Here is a 6,000-nt window from a genome sequence, read left to right as displayed (position 1 = left end):
TTGAAGGATCACTTCCTGGTTTGGAATTTTATTCCCAGAAGTGAAATCTGACTTCACGGGCAGAGTGGGGAAGGGTGTGTGCGCATGTATGACTTTGTTGTTTCTTCTGATGCAGTGGAAACTTCCATTGACTTTTAATGGGATTTGTGCCTGTCTACTGCCAGGAGGGGGAGAGCAAAAGTGACTTTGTCACCTTTGAGCTCCCCCAAGACCTGGGACAACTGAGGACCAGTAAAGCTCTCAGTTTAGGGCGCAGCAGCCTTCTTTGCAGAATCCCCGGCCACCACACTGTGAAGACAGAGTATCTGTGGGGAGAGGATTTTGACTGCCCTCCATGCTCTTGGCCATTGCAGGAGAAATGCTGGAACTCAAACATAAGAGTAGGGTTACCATATGTCCGGATTTTCCCGGACATGTCCGGCTTTTTGGGCTCCAAATCCCCGTCCGGGGGGAAATCCCAAAAATCCAGACATGTCCGGGAAAATCGGGACATGCGGGGCCGGCGGTGCGGGTGCTCGGGGGCCGGGCCGGCGGTGTGGTGCCGGGCCGGGGGCTCGGGGGCCGGGCCGGCGGTGCGGTGCCGGGCCGGGCCGGGGGCTCGGGAGCGGGGCCGGGCCAGGGGCTCGGGGGCCGGGCTGGGCCGGCAGAGCGGTGCCGGGCCGGGGGCTCGGGGGCCGGGACGGGCCGGCAGAGCGGTGCCGGGCCGGGGGCTCGGGGGCCGGGACGGCAGAGCGGTGCCGGGCCGGCAGTGCCGGGCCGGGGGCTTGGGGGCTCCGGGGCTGGGGGCTCGGGGGATGGGCCAGGGGCTCGGGGGACGGGCCGGCGGTGCCGGGCCGGGGGCTCAGGGGCTCCGGGGCTGGGCCGGCGGTGCCGGGCCGGCGGCTCAGGGGACGGGACGGCGGTGCCGGGCCGGGGGCTCGAGGGACGGGACGGCGGTGCCGGGGGCCAGGACAGCGGTGCGGTGCCAAGGGCCGAGCTGGGGACCGGCGGTGCGGTGCCGGGGGTGCTCGGCCGGGGGCCGGGCCGGAGGTGCTCGGCCGGGGGCCGGGCCAGGGACCAACAGTGCTGGGCGGGCCAGGGGTGCTCAGCCGGGGGCCGGGCCGGGGACCGGCAGTGCTGGGCGGGCCGGGGGTGCTCAGCCGGGCCGGGGACCGGCAGTGCTGGGCGGGCCGGGGGTGCTCAGCCGGGCCGGGGACCGGCAGTGCTGGGCGGGCCGGGGGTGCTCAGCCAGGCCCGGGGCCGGCACTCCAGGGCCCGAGCCGACCCAGGCTGGAAACGCCGGGGGGGCCAGCCTGGGCCGCGCCTCCTCCCCCCACATCCCCGCTTACCTGCTTCAGGCTTCCCGCGAATCAAATGTTTGCGGGAAGCAGGGGAGGGGGCGGAGACTTTGGGGAAGGGGTGGAGTTGGGGCATGGGGGGGGGCTGGGGGCGGGGCCAGGGCCCTGTGGAGTGTCCTCCTTTTGGAGGCACAAAATATGGTAACCCTACATAAGAGGCCATCCTGGTACTACTGCAGAAGTAACATACTCAAACCCAGGAGAGAAGGATGAGGAAGAGAGAGTGCTCTCTACTGCTTTGCAGTAATCCTTCTGGCTAATTAAAGAGCATCTTATCTCTTTCCACCTACATCATTACAGTCAGAGATATGCTCTCTGTCAGTCCCGTTCTTCCAATCATTTTGCAGGAACAGGTCTGTCTCATTGATTAGCAGGAACAAGGGAAAACTATAGAAAAAATCAGCAAAAATTCCACTGATCTTTGGCTGTTTTGCAAAACACAGCGAGTGTACCTCAAATAATGAGTAATTCATTTTGCATTATGGCATTATATAATGTTTAACTTCTAATACACTGTTGTAAAACCAACAGAATTTTTCTGGCAAAAATGGTTTTCTCTCTAAACTTCTGCAAGTATTAGCTTTACATAATGAGTTTTATAAAATAGGCAACTTCTTAATGAGTTTTGTAAGTGCATTTTTAAATGAGATCCTGAGTCTGTGTAGTTTCACATATTGGTTAATGTTTAATGTATTTGCTTTTTAGGTTTTGTATTAGATATAAAGCAAACTTTACTGACACAATGAGAAATGAATTACAAGTTCTGATGGATTTCAAGGGTAATGTGGGCATTGTGAATATTCCTCAACTCTTTCACGTACTTCCCCTGAGCATATCCCTTTCACTTGTGTGGAGTTGAGCTTCAGCAAAATGGTCATAAAGGGGGAGAGAAATTCACAATTAAATGCCCTCAGCTGGACTTTTAAGTTACAAACAAGTGAGGTAAATAGGAACAGTGACCTTGGTGCAACTGAAAACAGCAATGATTTAGGAAATAATCTAAAATCTTTTGGGGCAACTAAAATTTTCCTAAACTCTGTTTGTTCAAGGTTTTGCTTAGCAGGAAAGGAGTGCTGTATCTATCCAAAAGAATTTGTCTGAGAGCAGAGCAGGATGTATTTAAGAACATCTGGTGTAGGAAAAATAGTTCTCTCAACTCCACTGTCTCTTGCCTTCGAGACAAATTTAATCAGAAGTCTCACTTTCTGCTCCCCCATAACTATTTTGTTCCAGGCATTTATGGGACAACTACTACACTACTATCTGCGTGCCTAGCTGCTACTCAGCTGTTATATTAGTGGTCTGAAATAGATTAAAAGACATGATCTACCTGTTTATTCCAGTTCTTCTTGAAGGTTTGGTTACATCTTGAGTATAAATGGGAATATATTGAAGTTCTCTGCTCTTGGGTTAGGTTATTGTGCAAATGTATTAACAGGAATGGTCTCTTTTGGTTTTCATTTTCAAATTATTTTGAATATCATTCTCTTTTATAAAGTACTATAGAGAAACTCCAGTTCGTGAACCTACTAAACATTATTATTTGATGGAACTGTTCTATAGTTTAATGTTGAAAATAGGATGGGGATATGGAGAAAGAGAGGGTCTAGATTGAGTTGGATGGAGTTTTGTTTCGTTGATTGATATAAGGCTGGATTTGTCAAGGGATGAAACTGTTTGAAGTTTGTGTGATCTGTATATCTATGTCATTGTTTTTCATTTTGAAAGTCAAGCCCCATTTCAGGAAAATGAAACACATTGCCCCTCCATAGGCCTATACATCTTCCATGCTCCTTCACGCCAACCAGCCCTTTCTATCCCTCAGGGGGACACCCTCTACACTTTTAGAAACACTGTATTAAGTAGTGACAAGATACACAGAGATATTGGATGAGCAGAGCCATCCATAGGCATAGGCAGCATATGCGGCTGCATAGGGCACCCGAACATTTGGGGCATTCCTGGGTCTTAGTGTCCACCCACCCACCTCTTCCTATCCCTGTTCTGACCCTTCCTGCATCCTCCCACAGTTGGCTACTGCAGCCTGGTGACTCTTACTCTGGAGGGGATCTTAAAAGTGAAAAAGCTTTCCCAGCCTGCCAGACCTATTAGCACAACACTGAAGCTGTTAAAGACCCATCCAAGTGGTAATGAAGCCATTTAACAGGCATTTGCCAATCCCCAGGTATATGGTCAGTTTCTGAATATACTGACAAAAGCAGTGGTGCATTACTGTAATATTTACTCAGAATATATTAGTCTACAGGACCTTAGTTTAAAATTTGCTTTTAAATATTTCATTAGTGTGTTGCTGAAGATGATAAAATTACATCTCTAAAAAATCCTTGCATAGATTTTTAGATGAACAATCTGCGTATTCATCTTTAGCCTTAAATGCTTGTATCTTCAAACATACAGTTTTTAAAATAAATCCTTCAAAGGACCACCCTTATCTAAAATACACATTTTAATTGTAATTACTATAGTACAAAACATTTGCTTCCAAAGTCTTCCTGTCCTTTCTCCCTTCACCCCCTGTTGAAGAGAGCCCTTAAAGGGACAACGTCCCTTTCCTGACAGCTGGACAAACGAGTTTCCCTTTCTTTACTTCTGACTATTTGATTAACTAGTTTTAAGAGAAACCGCTAGCAAAATCAGTACCTTAGTAAGATATAAAATCCTTTGTTATGCCTAAAATCTTTGGAAACATATTTTTTAAAGTTGAATTTTTTTAAAGGTGAAATTTCATAAACTGTTTATTGTTATGGAGATCACACACAAAGTAAATTAGTGTTCCCTTTTTCTAAAAGCAATGAACATTGTTATGAACACACTAAATCTCTGTGACTGATTAATTTAAAACGTCTTTGTTTCAGTGAGTTAAATATGTAGTAATCTGGAATGATTACTTTATGAAGGCTTAAGAGTACATTTAAAATATAAAATCAGATTAGAAATACTGATTAAGAAAATGTAAAACAGAGAAGACCTGCATCATGTATTCCATAATATTTAATGTTGTATTCAGCAGGACAGCTGACTTTCCCTTACTACAAAGTTTTTTCAAATAAATCTCTGACAAAATTCAGGGTACATCAAAAACCCATGACTGACATTTTTTATTCTCAAGTTTAGTGCTTTTAATTAGGTACCTTCTGCATGTCCAGTCTTCACCTTCTGGCATGCAGTCGAAAACATGCTCCATTTTCTTTAGAAAGAAATTGCAGAAGAGTGTTTTTTTTTTTTTTTTTCAAATGCTATTTGCTTCATTTGGGTTCAGGGATTTGGCTGGAAGGGGGTGATCAGGGAGGGAAAGAGAGGAAGGATAGAGTGGGGAGTGGGTGGGGCCTGGGGCAGAGCAGGGGTAGAGTATGGGCAGGGCCACAGGTGGGCTGTCGAGCTAGCCTCCCAGAGCAGCAGCTTCACCCACCACTCATGACAGCAAGTAAGAGGGTTGGCTCCCACACACTCAGTCTCCTTATGCAGGGGTGGTATTCACAGAGCCAAATGCGTCGGCGCCGTGCATTCTGCGTGAGGGAGAGGGTATGGGGGTGTCTGTGGGGAACTGTGACTCTCCGCCACCATGAGGCAGGCTGGGCAGCTCGGTATCCTTTGCTGCCTCGTCCGTCCCCCCCCCCCCCCCCGGGCTGCGAGCCTGGGCTGCTGTCGGGCATAGGAGCACCAGTTTAATAATACTGCGTAGGGCCCCATAAATCCTAAAGATGGCCCTGTGGATGAGTGCCCTTTTTTTAAAGTGTTTTTATAAATCTAAATATACTAATAAGACTGAAAAGACAGGAAACTGGGAGGAAGTATTTTCATAAATGATCCTTCAACTTCCTTTTTTTCACCAGAGTTCATTAAAGATAAGGAGGTACAATCCACTTTTGCTCTCCTTCTTTCCAAACTACTGTCACATGAGCATTAGAATATTCTGGGAGTATTGTTTCTATGGAAACCATTTCCTCACTATCCTACTGTATTTAGCCTACCTGTTTCTGCTTTGTTGTTATTGGTGTTTTGATTCTCAGACACACTGCACCATAGCAATGGAGTGTAAAAATGCTTAAATTACAAATAATAAATTTCCTTAATTAGGGTTACCATATTTCCACAATCAAAAAAGAGGCTACTGGGGGGAGAGCCCTGCCCTAGCCCCGCCCCATCCAGTCCCTCCCACTTCCCACCCCCTGACTGCCCCCTCAGAACCCCCAACCCCCCCCCACTTCTTGTCCCCTGACTGCGCCCTGCTGAGAACCCCCTGACCCTAACTGCCCCCCTAGGACCCTACCTGTCCCCTGACTGCCCCGACCCTTATCCACTCACATGGGTGGCAGGGTTGTAGAAATTTTGGTGGTGCCCAGAACCCCCCCCACCACCTGCCTAAGCTCTGGGAGTGGGGAGGAGGTCTGGGGTACAGGTCCTAGGCTGGGGATTAGGGTGCAGGAGGGGTGCAGGGTGCAGGCTCTGGGATAGAGTTTGGGTGCTGGGTGCAGGCTCTGGGCTGGGGCAGGGGGTGGGTGTGCAGGAGGGGGTGAGGGGTGCAGACTCTGGGATGGAGTTTAGGGGTGGGAGGCGGTGCAAAGGGAGGGGGTACAGGCTTTGGGAGGGAGTTTGAGGGCAGGAGGGGGTGTGTGGGAAGGGGGAGGGAGTTTGGGGATAG

This window comes from Malaclemys terrapin, chromosome 10 (genome assembly GCF_027887155.1).
Source record: "Malaclemys terrapin pileata isolate rMalTer1 chromosome 10, rMalTer1.hap1, whole genome shotgun sequence".
Taxonomy (NCBI): domain Eukaryota; kingdom Metazoa; phylum Chordata; order Testudines; family Emydidae; genus Malaclemys; species Malaclemys terrapin.
The sequence above is the reverse complement of the archived record's forward strand: the minus strand, read 5'-3'. Positions refer to the sequence as shown.